General features: G+C 40.6%; 1 pseudogene; it reads left to right on the top strand.

Moving 5' to 3' along the window:
- The first annotated feature begins 8662 nt into the window (after positions 1 to 8662).
- LOC142085209 (carboxypeptidase E pseudogene) lies at positions 8663 to 12264 on the top strand (annotated as a pseudogene).
- The last annotated feature ends 211 nt before the right edge of the window (positions 12265 to 12475 follow it).

Raw genomic sequence — 12475 nt, 5'->3', positions numbered from 1 at the left:
CTTTGGTTGCAAAATCAGAGGGACAGCATCACTTCATCATCGATTCACCCCAAGTTGTGAGCATTAACAGCATCAACTAGGGACGGAGAAAAGGGACATTTGGACCATGAAGATCACACGTGCATGACAGATGTGTCTGCATTGAAGCTGCACGATTACAGCCATCTTTCATGGGTTACTTGTCATAACGACAGTATTAGTGTATAAACTCTGTATTGAAACAGGCTACTGAAACAGCCACTGAAAAACTCTGGATTAATTTCTGTGGCAGAGTCAATGGTTTTCATGTGATCTAAAGTTCACCACCCAGGTTAGAATTGCTGTCATTAGCAGATAAATTCTATACGTAGAAAGGTGCATATGTGAATGGCCCTGCAGTGAAGTGTCCGAGCGCCAAGTTGCCTATTACCAACCTCCTCTTGTTCAGGCACCGAGCAACACCCATAAGCCTCACGCCTAAGGAGGAAGAGTCTTCCAAGGGGCAGAGCCTGTGAGTATACCTCTAACAGGTCTTCTGTTGGCATAGGAGCACAGTATGAAGATGCAACATTTTAAGTGTTTTGTGTGTTAGTTACAGCAATTGTCTGTCTCTGAGGAGAAGGGAGGCTGTTTTCCTGTGTTGAATGCCAGTGCTTGTGAAACAAGCAAAAGTTGTGATCTTGCTTAAAGCGGTATCATTTCAAGAATGATTTAAAAACTCAGATAAAAACCTTCATCCAAGCTCAGAGAGCTGTGAGGCTTTCTGAAGAGAGTTTTCTCATTGGTGCCACTCACCACCCCTGGGTACATTAGCATGGCACACAGGGAGAGGATTACAGAGCAAAAGAGCTGGTGCTGGCAATCCAACGTCTACATGACAGCACGTTCCAGGTGTGCTCCTAGGAAACGTCTCCTGCTTTCATTTCACATTAAAGGAATCCAGACCACATACTCTAAGATCACGATGACGTGAACCAAAGCACACTAAGCAAGGACAACTGGGAGGTCCACATCAAAAGCAGACTCCCATTGTGAAAAAAAACCACTAATGCAGACAATCAAACTGTGTCCCTCCCCAACTCCACAGTCCAAGTCTCCCTTCCTATGAGCACAGCCATTTGACAAAGAACAGCGCCTGATCCCTGCAGATATACATTTAAGGATGGACACCCTTGTCACCATTGTTCATGATCCTACTGTGTGGTTTTAAAAATTGTATTTAGCATATTTGTTACATTGATTTTTGCTGCAGAATTGATAGGATTACAAACAACTACAGTAATCACCACTGAGACAGATTCGGCATTTGGCAGCAGTGCCATAGAGTGGGCTAAAATAACACACTGTTCTCCACTTTTTTTTCCAAATGGTTACCGCTGCAAAGCAGCTAGCATTTGATTCCATCCAGCAAAGACCTTACAAATATACATAATCTGAATGTACAAACTATCCTACTCATATAGGCACGTTTAAAAGGTTTGCTGGATTCAGACTCATAAGCATGCTATACCTCGCAAGTGCAAAGAACAGACATCGGCATTTTTTTGAATTAGAGCAAGTAAAGGTTAGATTCAAAATATGCAGGATTTTGCATAAGCTGAGAGCAGTTCAGTGGAGCACAGAAACTAATGCCACTGGCTCTGGTCCTCTATGGTCAGAGAAGCAGTAGCCTACAGGGGTTGTTGGGACAGAAAGTGTCTGGAAATGTCCAGTCTAGGAAGAGCTACCATCTATACAAGCCTCACATACATAGCGATTGAAGTCTCCAGGAGAATTAAATGAAACTACCTGCATACCTCCTCAATATTAATCTGGCACCAAAACTTAAATACCTCTCCAGTCAAATCCTACAATGCTTTAAAGACATAAAGCTACCAGTCTAGCCCATCGCACCCTATCCATGAACTCACATTCAACCAGACTTCCCTCATTTCTAATCTTAACCAGTTTCCTTATTTATTCCGTCAGCCATTCCATGCCAAATTCAGCTGAATGCTATTTATCCTTAAGCATGTCTCAAACTAAAAAAAAAAAAAAAAAAAGTGTGTGATCTACAGACTTTTTTACAGGATTAACACAATTATCGAAAAGCTCTATCTTCCTCATTACCACAGATTTCTCCAAGCCTCTCAGCATATTAGCAAACACGTGCTACCTAATGACCCCAACTGGGATTGCAACTGGGACCACAGGGTTTCCACTGGACACTGACAGGTGGAGTTTGGATTTTGGTTTTCTAATCATTCATTTCTCACCATCCATAGCCCTATAACCTCTTACCTTCTTGCTCACCAATAATGGCAGGGTTTGAGCCTGTCTGGGAAGCTGGAGGGAGGAAGAACCTGCACTTCCAAGAAGCCATCTCCTGCGGCACAAACGGTGCAGAGAAACTTCAGACTCCGGTGGTACAGCAACAGAGCAGGTCTGGTGGAGGCAGAACCCAGCCCGCCTTTTGGTTCCTGTCATTCACAGCCACAAACTCAAGTGCTACCAGCTGTGTGAGCTCAGTCAAGTGCGACTTGGAAAAGCCTTAGGGTAGCCATGGTAACTTGCAGAACTTCACCTGATGCACTAGAGTCACTGTATGCTGCTTTTGAGAGAAATACTCTTGTCTCTAGAAGTATCTTAATATTAAAATCTACAGATCTAAAAAAGCTAGAAAGCTTTGAATTGACAGGGAAAAAAAATCCCTATTAAGTTGACACTAGCAGTTATTCCATTAGCACAGGGCAAATATGTTTGTTCTGATCCAGGTTGAACCCTGTCTGCTTCTGTGTTCTGCGAGTGGCTGCCAGACCTTCTCACAACTGGTGCTGAACAATTTTTTTTTTTTTTTTTTTTTTTTACAGGCTGTCCAAGAACCAAAGCAACAGAGCAAAATGAAAGTTTGGGAAAATGATAAAATAGAGTCAGGGTCTCCTTTCAGGGCAACCAGTGAGAATGAATTCAACCTGAAGTATTTTTTTGCTCTTGCTATTAATACAAAATGTGAGCACAGCCCTTAAGAGGTCACCTCTGAGCCAGCCTTTACGGGAGGATATGACTAAAGCACAAGCCATCAGGAAACAGTAGGCTCAATCACCACATCACTAAGACAACATGGATGAATCACCCCCCACCTCTGTGCTGCAGCTTCTCCCAGGTAAATAGAGACAATGACACTCACCTTTGTAAAGGAAGTTTATGATCAGCAATATGGAGGCATTACACTGAAAATAATGAAGAGTTTCTCTGCAGGGGGAGCGGAATTATAAACCTAGAAACTCTCCTAGATGCTTAACATTCTCAATGGAGAAACACCAATGCTATTTCCACTAGATGGCAGGTAAGGTTGATGTGGGAAATGTGAAATGAAGCCTCAGTGGCATTAGCCGTTCCCTTTTCCAAAGATGCATAAAACATAACTCCCTAAAATCTCCAAAAAGGGGATTTCAACATTTCAAAAACTTCTAACATACAAAACCCCCCTATTTGTGAGACTCCTGAGGTATATCAACATCACTGTTGAGTATCTAGAATTAAAAGCAATTTAACTCAGAGAAGTAAAATTGGAAGATTATTTCTGGTTTCAAATGTTTCTCCCTTCGAAGAAGCAATTTCCTAGCTCATTATTCCAATTCCAGTACTTTTGCTTCTGCCTATAACTGTGTAAAGACATTTTAAAGCTTTAATTCATTTTGCAATTCTAAATAGCTTCCCTTAATCGCTCATGTCAAACACCTATTTCACATTTTTAAAAAATTTATAAAACAATTCTGTGCTGTCAGGAGGAAAAAATTTCTTAGCATTCAGATTATTAACTGCATGCAAGCTCCCCATGCTAATGTGTTTCCTATCGTTCACTTCTGGCAGGAAACTATTTATAAAAGGCATAACATTCATACAGTAATTTAGTGTTTGCATTCATGGTACATTTTCTTGCCATTCCCTCAGCTAAGGTACAGAATTCACCAAGCTACCCAATTTGTTCAAAGGGGTTTCTCACTGCCAGATGCCATGCTGAATGCTCCATGTCACCGAACAGTGGTAAGGGCAGTAGCATAGAAGACAACTGAGGTTGTGCCTGTCAGCCTGACTGATGTCTTTGCATTTTCACCAAACACAAATCCACACGGCTAAGTGAAACTAACAAGCTTGCAATGTACTGCCTTGTACTTCCATTAATAGCTGTGTGATTAATTGGTTACAGCCCATTATATGAGAACATACCCGATTAGGAATTCTACTTAAAGAAAAAGAAAATGGATCAGGATTGGGTTGCAGGCCAAGTTTAGCAAGAATTTTCAGCAATTCATAAGTTCTTAAGGTGAATGAAATGGAGCAAAAAACTAAAACGGTTTCAAGTAGGTCTGAGATATGGGGATTCAAGTCTGGTCTCACAGGACTCAGTAGACCTTGAGCCTAAATAAATATAAACATTTGGCAGTCCGTGGAAAATAAGACGGCCTAATTCTGCAGTCCTTGTTTAGACGTGCTTGTAACCATAGTGCCAGAAAGGCAATGACCAACTTCCCATCACCTTATATAGGGACAAACATCATCTACTAACTCTCACAAGAGTTTTTCTTAAACAAGATTCCAGGACTGGACCTTACTTTATTTATGACTGATGGGGCTTTGATAACCCTATTCCCCTTCCCAGAAGTATTTATTTCAGACCAGATGACTACCTGACCCTCTAAAAGACTAGCTTTGAATTGGGATAAGGGAAGCCACAAACATATTATCATCAACTACTGATTAGACATTTAAACGTTAAATCCTTTTACTCTAAGTTTTATGTGGAGTTGCATGGCCGGGTGGAGACCTTCCACAAATTCTGAAAGATAGGTTAAAAGGTACCAGGTTGCACTGCAGAATTTCACAGGGCTTAACTACCTTCCACCGACAATTTCAATCTCCATTTTTGGGTAACTGAAACTCTGTTTCCCTTTATGCTCAAATGTTTTGTGCTGAATACAGATGGGAATATTTTTGCCTGTTCCTTCCAGGTGGAAGCACAAAAATTACTAATGGGACTCCTGCTAGAAATTTGAGTCAGACGTCAGATGTCTTTTGAATGGAGAACCTTTGTTTCATAAGCCTTTCGTATTTGTGGGCTGTCATGAGTGCCTTTCTGTGTACAACACTGAAACGGCAAATTCTTGGGGCTTTTAAAATAAAACAAAGGAAGAAGCAGTCTGTTGCTGTTCCCACACAATTCCACAGTACGGCAGTACCTGGCTTAAACCCCAGACCAATGATCTATTTCACAATGTCAGTTTTTAAGCCCTCCCAGCTTTCAAGGTAGGATGCAGCACAGTTCAGCTATTCCAATTGATTCTGATGATATTATGTGGACACCAGTACCAAAATTCTTTACAGTGAATAATAGTTTTGATTCTGAAATCCCAGACAAGGTGTTTGGACAATACAGACATAGCCAGCATAAGTCCTAACAAATTTTATATTTTTTCTTGTTTTCCAAATTGCAATACATTCTTGGTATGTTCTAACATTCAGGAAGCCCATGCCAGCTCCTTGTAAAATCTGGAGTACCTACATCTTCACTGTACAAAATACAGATGACGCCAGTCCTGCCCAATTTGCTTTCCTAAGTCATCATATATAAATCCCTGGCTATGATACTACATGCATGAGTAAAGACCAGGCCTACCACAGTCAGACTATCAGTAAGCTACCAGACCGGTTCAGCCCTCACCAAAGCCGACAGGAATCCTTTAATGTACAGGAAAGTAAGTCCTAAATATAGTTTTCCTCTAGGTTTGACCTACAGATCTGTATGGATATAGACTATCCTGCACCAGAGGAACTTTTTGTACTATACACTGTGAAGAATTTATCATTTGCGTATCTTGCCAATTGGTGCATGTGCCCCCTGTGCTTCACTGCTCCGTAAAAAATCCACAACAGACTGTGCTCAGGCTTTCTTCCAATACTGCAGTCTTTAGGAATTAGCAGTTCCTGCCTTCTTGAGCTGCTTCTTTAGTTCTAAATACTTGAGTTTGTTTTGGGGGGGAGTTTTCTGAAAGCCTTGATGGCCAGTTTCATAGCAAGAGTCAGACCTGGGAATAAGCTAAGAAAGGAAGACAAACAAAGCAAAATATAAATTCAAGACATCTCTATATTCAGTACCACCACCTATACAGAAAAACAGGAGAATTATTCTAAGACAGATGAGATAGTGTGGCCAGACAGATTCCTAGAAACCCAGACCTTGGGCACCACTAATCTAAAAATACACCACTAATTTGGTTCTGTTCAATATATTATGTCTTAAATGTATCTTCCAGTGATTACTGGCATTGAGCTATGAAAGTTCTATACAAAGGAGACTTCTTGTCATACTAAACCTTAAATTTTAACACGGACATCTTAATATTTAAAGGTATAACGATTTCTGAAGAAAGAGCAGAACCATTATGAAGCAACCCATATCCCCAGCAGATTCTGCTAGGGTACCTTGCGTAGTACCTTGTATTTAATAGTACCGTGTAATTACCAGTACTTGTTGAAGTCAGCATGTATTCTCAAATGCCTGTGCTTGAAAGGGAACATAATTAAAATGTCTGTGTTGTTGCCAAGTCTAAAAGCCAGAAGGACAGACTGCTGACAACAGAAACTTGTTGCTGGAACCAAGGAATCACGACCATAATCTTCTGGCAAAAGCAGCTACATACGTAGTACTTCTGACACTTATTTTGTGGCAAGACTGATTGAGACAATAGTAAAAAGTATTGTCATGGGATATTAAAATGACAATTGGTGTTAAAAGTGGCTCTATGGATGCATCAGTGCTACTATTAAGGATGGACAGAAATAATTTGTCAAACTCACAGAATGAACTTTAATGAAGCTGCTTGGTAGAAAGCATTCTTTTAAGAGGAAACTGGAAAGGCCAGATGTAATATATGAAAAGCCACATTCTACACAGATGCACTGAAGTTACATATAGTACATCAAGTTTTTGTATTGCTAATTATTTTGAGGCACTATAGAGGCAAATTAACTAATTTTCCATACGGTATCACCCCTAGGCTCTTAGAATACACTTCAGGTCACTCTTGCACAATCTTCCAAAAAGAACTGAGTTGAGATCTAAGAGGCCATTATTCAGTGCTGATAATCAAAAACTCAGGAATTAACTGATTTCTACTTAATCTCATTTAATCTATTGATGCCTTACAATTAATTCCCAGATTAAACTCTAAATGTATTATTGATAGCAGAAGCAAAATGGTTTTAATGCTACCTCTTCACTGGGCCAGATTTAAAAGTGGAACTGTCATGTATGTTTCTTCTACTGAGAACAATACAGCAAATTGCAATTATGAAGCTGCATCCTGTGGCCAAACTTAGGGTCCAATTGTCCAGGTACCTACATCCAAAAAATTCAAGCTACAACTACCATATGTAAGTATTTAATCTAAATCATTCTTATCATGTATTCAGCCAATGTTTTGTTCCAGAATACACCTACACTTTTTCAGCGGTTACTTACTGTAAGCCATATGCTAAGCATATACATAAACTCCAACTACTTGCATGGTTTTGTCAAAATATCTTTAGGTTTCACATTTGGGCATTTCCCATTTTGCTTCTCTTCCCCCAGAACATCATAACCATCTTTTGGAAGCTTCTGTTGGATATGGACTTGATGGTCATTGCCTAAGCAGCTTGTAAGTAATTCTCTCAAGTTCTAACAGAGCACCTACAGTTATTAAACTTCCTATTTTTCAAATCTTCATATTACTGCTTTAGTCTACTGCTACAGCATCTGCATTCTAACAAGAAAAATGCTCTCCTTACAGCGTTCTTTAAAGGTATGGGATATCCTGACAACTAGAATATACGGGCTTAACTCTATCCTTTCTTGCAACTCCCATAATGTTCAATAAACTGCACATTATAGAGGTACCTGAGCTAGCGACACTGTAAGAATTAATATGGCAGCATACTAATTCACATACTGTATGTGAGATCCAGAGATGCTAGCTCCAATCCCAGAGGCAGTAGAGCTGTAATAACAGTGCTGTTTGTGGGCTAATTATGCTTGCATTTCAGAAGACTAATGACTTTGAGTAGAGCCAAGTTCGGTATCTTTGCACAGTGATGTACTTCATGGATATATTTCTTTCTTTCCTCCACCTTCCCACACACATTTGCCTGAATTAAGACACTACATACTGATGGGTTTACCTGTAGCCAAAATTTCCATATGGTAGAGAATTCTGCTCCAATATACAACACTACTCTAGAGAGAAACAGAAGCAGAAAGAAACAGAAGAAGAACTGTTTTTATAACAATTATAAAAATCTCATCGTTTGCAAAAAGTCCAAAACAGGATTTCTGTTAAGAATCAGTACGAGTTAGTTTTCAAGCTTAGGCTGACGAAGAAAGCATAAAAAACAGCAATTATGGTAGAAACTATTTAAAGCTAGTATTTAGTTTTCTAAAAGCATTCATTTACTCACACTAATGATGCTGTATACTACCCCATCTGCTACAAAAGCTGATAATCTTTGATGAAAACTCACTCAGGTTTGTTACAGCGTACATGGGATAGCTATTCTGGTCAAAATTGTCCAAAATCTTAGCATTAATTAGAAAAATGAAGTAAAATGCCAGTAAATATAGAAAAAAAGGTATGCATTGAACAGCAATGGAAGTATTTATCCCCCCATGTGCACATCTTTAGGTATCAATTCAGAATGCACTTATCTTGCCAAACCAGTTATTGAATATAAGGTAATGCATATTCTACGCCTTTTTCCATGTTTGAAATCTGATTTCCCAAATATCTCGAATTTTTGTATAGGACTTTTCTGGCCTGGTTTGCTTTTTTTCCTTTCTTTCAACCAATAAAGCTTGTTCTAAGAAAACACAGAATTAACCGAAGAAATGAGAGGCCCAAAGCCAACCTCAGTTACTTTCATGTTTGTTGCAAAAATTGAGTCAGAAAGCAAAACCAAAGAAATCCAGTCGATTTTTGTTTGAAAGTTCCCCACAAAATGACATTTAAAGAGGCTGTTTTGAGACTACCTGCAATAAAGTTCTATTCAATCTCATACCAGTGTTAAACAAGCACTATTCTACCAGCTTCCCTTCTCAATGGTACAACAGAGAACCTCCAGATAGATGACTTTAAGAAAACAGTAACAACTTTCTATACCTAAGAGGAAAATTACTTTTGGGTTGAAATTAAACACAAACAGGGAGATCTGAGAATATAGATTTGCAGTTTTGTTAGACTAAGGGGTCAATGGCAATTTCTCTCACACATAGCTTAAGCTGCTGACGTATAACAAAAAATAATTTTGACTGCTGCCAAATGTTGCCTTTACATAGCTGTACTACTTACACTTCACTACACCCCCACCATCTTTTTAAATGCTGCTTTATAACATTTTATTGCATTTAAATCGGAAGTAAACGGACCCGTACAGCAAAAAGTCAATGACATTTTAAAATTATTTTACATATGTAGTCTTGAATATTCTATAAATTAAGTCAAATGAATAATATTGATTTGAATTTAAACACATTTGATGGCAGTTCACATTACAGAGGACTGGAGAAGACCACCAGTGTGGTTAAAGTGTTCAGTCTTTTTCCTTCTAAACTGTAGGGCTTTATCTTCCTATTAATTTTATTTAATGCATCATGAATTATTGATGGTTATTTCTAATTCATCAGTAATTATTAGTATTGTTTCCTCTAATCTTTGCATTTAACAGACCAAATAAATCTAGGATTTTCTTGGTAGTTACCCCAAGAAGGTTGCAATTGATGAACAAACTAAATGTATTTGTTTTAATGTAACCTCTGCACTCTAAAACTGAAAGAGACTGCTTCCGGAAGTGCAATTCAAAATAAAAATCATCACTTTTTGATTAAACAACCTGTGCTGGTTTTGGCTGGGATACAGTTAATTTTCTTCCTAGCAGCTAGTATGGGGCTATGTTTTGGATTTGTGCTGAAAACAGTGTTGATAACACAGGGATGTTTTCGTTACTGCTGAGCAGTGCTCACACAGAGTCAAGGCCTTTTCTGCCTCTCACCCCATCCCACCAGCGAGTAGACCGGGGGGGGCACAAGCAGTTGGGAGGGGACACAGCCGGGACAGCTGACCCCAACTGACCAAAGGGATGTTCCACACCATATGACGTCATGCTCAACATATAAAGCTGGGGGAAGAAAAAGGAAGGGCGGGATGTTCAGAGTGATGGCGTTTGTCTTCCCAAGTAACCGTTACACGTGATGGAGCCCTGCTTTCCTGGAGATGGCTGAACACCTGCCTGCCGATGGGAAGGAGTGAATGAATTCCTTGTTTTGCTTTGCTTGCGCGAGCGGCTTTTGCTTTACCCATTAAACTGTCTTTATCTCAGCCCACGAGTTTTCTCACCTTTACTCTTCTGATTCTCTTCCCCATCCCACCGGGGGGAGTGAGCGAGCAGCTGCGTGGGGCTTAATTGCCGGTTGTGGTTAAACCATGACAGTCCTTTTTGGTGCCCAACGTGGGGCCTCTTCAGCAGGTGTCACGTCCTCCTTTGGGAATATTCCAAAGTATTTGTCTTCTGGCCAGTCCATGATCACTTCCAAGATTCCTGGGTGACTGGGGTTTCCTATTCGAGCCCATTGTTTGATCGGTGCGACCCACTTACTCCACATAGCATCAGTTGCATGATGTGTAGAAAGGACCCTCCCTTTGAACATCCAGCCCTGCACCGGCAGTCGGGGTGCCAGGAGGAGCTGTGCTTCAGCACAAATCACTTCCGAAGCAGCTCGAATCCCTTCATACGCTGCCAATATCTCCTTCTCAGTTGGAGTATAGCGGGCCTTGGATCCTCTGTATCCCCGACTCCAAAACCCTAAGGGTCAACCTCGAGTCTCCTCTGGTGCTTTCTGCCAGAGGCTCCAGGTAGGGCCATTCTCCCCGGCTGCGGCGTAGAGCAGATTTTTTACATCTTGTCCTTCCCAGACTGGCCCAAGGGCTACTGCATGAACTATCTCCCGTTTAATTTGTTCAAAAGTTTGTGGTTGCTCAGGGCCCCACTTGAAATCATTCTTCCTGGTTGCTTGATAGAGAGGGCTTACAATCAGACTGTAATTTGGAATACACGTTCTCCAAAAACCCACAACGCCTAAGAAAGCTTGTGTTTCCTTTCTGCCAGTTGGTGGGGACATAGCTTATTTCGTTGATCGCATCCATTGGGATCTGACGATGTCCATCTTGCCATTTAATTCCTAAAACTGGATCTCCTGTGCAGTGCCCCGCCATCAGCAGGATCTACACAGTGCGGCACAGCACCGAGTTCTTGGTCATCGAGGTCCGCCCTGGCGAGCATGAGCCAGAGAACCGGAATTTAAATACATTGGGAATACGCATGGGAATGAAGCCGTCAGAAGGGAGTTGCTCATCTTCTTGGCTCAGTACTTGTGTAATGAATACCAGAAAGGAAATGAAACTATCAACTTGATCCATAGCATGCGTACCCATATCATGCCATCTTTGAAACCGCAGGGCTTTGAGAAGGCAGCATCCCAGCCCGGCGAACTTAAAGACTGGTTTGTTGGTCAAAGTAATGCCCAAGGGATAGATCTAAACCAAAATTTCCCTGATCTTGATAGAATAGTCTATGTTAATGAGAAAGAAGGTGTCCCAAACAACCATCTCTTGAAAAACATGAAAAAAGCCATGGACCAAAATCCTAAGCTTGCTCCTGAAATGAAAGGTGTCATTCACTACATTATGGACATTCGCTTCGTGCTCTCTCTCCAATCTTCATGGAGGAGACCTCTTGCAAACTATCCTTATGATGAGACTCGGAGTCGCAGTACTCATGAATACAGCTCCTGCCCCAGGGATGTTATTTTTCAAAGCCTGGCTCGCAGTTATTCTTCTTTCAATCCTGCTATGTCTGATCCAAACAGGCCACCGTGTTGTCAAAATGATGATGATGGCAGCTTTGTGGATGGAACTAATGGCGGTGCATGGTACAGCATCCTGGGAGGAATGCAGGATTTCAATTACTTCAGCAGCAACTGCTTTGAAATCACAATGGAGCCTAGCTGTAAAAATTCCCACCTGAAGAAACTCTGAAGGGCTACTGGGAGGACAAGAACTCCCTTATCAATTACATTGAGCAGATTCATCGAGGAGTGAAGGGGTTTGTTAAAGATCTTCAGGGCAATCCAATAGCAAATGCTACAATTTCTGTGGTGCTTAGTTGCTGGCTGGGGTTAAACCACAACACAACCACATCACCTAAATAAATACAATTTTATCCATCCCACTGAAGTAATTTGTATCACTGAAAGTTTCATCACTACATGTTTGCAATGACAATGTTAAAAATTGTTTAAAGAATTGTCATTGCAAACAAAGTTGCTGCTCAGAAGCAGTTAGCTAGGCACCCGGTACCAGTGTTCCCTGAGAGCTAAAGTGGACTTCTGTCAATGTTGCATCTTCTGCAAGGAGAATAATTTCCTTCT

The sequence above is a fragment of the Calonectris borealis genome, chromosome 8 (assembly GCF_964195595.1).
Source record: "Calonectris borealis chromosome 8, bCalBor7.hap1.2, whole genome shotgun sequence".
Classification (NCBI taxonomy): domain Eukaryota; kingdom Metazoa; phylum Chordata; class Aves; order Procellariiformes; family Procellariidae; genus Calonectris; species Calonectris borealis.
The sequence above is the reverse complement of the archived record's forward strand: the minus strand, read 5'-3'. Positions and strand labels throughout refer to the sequence as shown.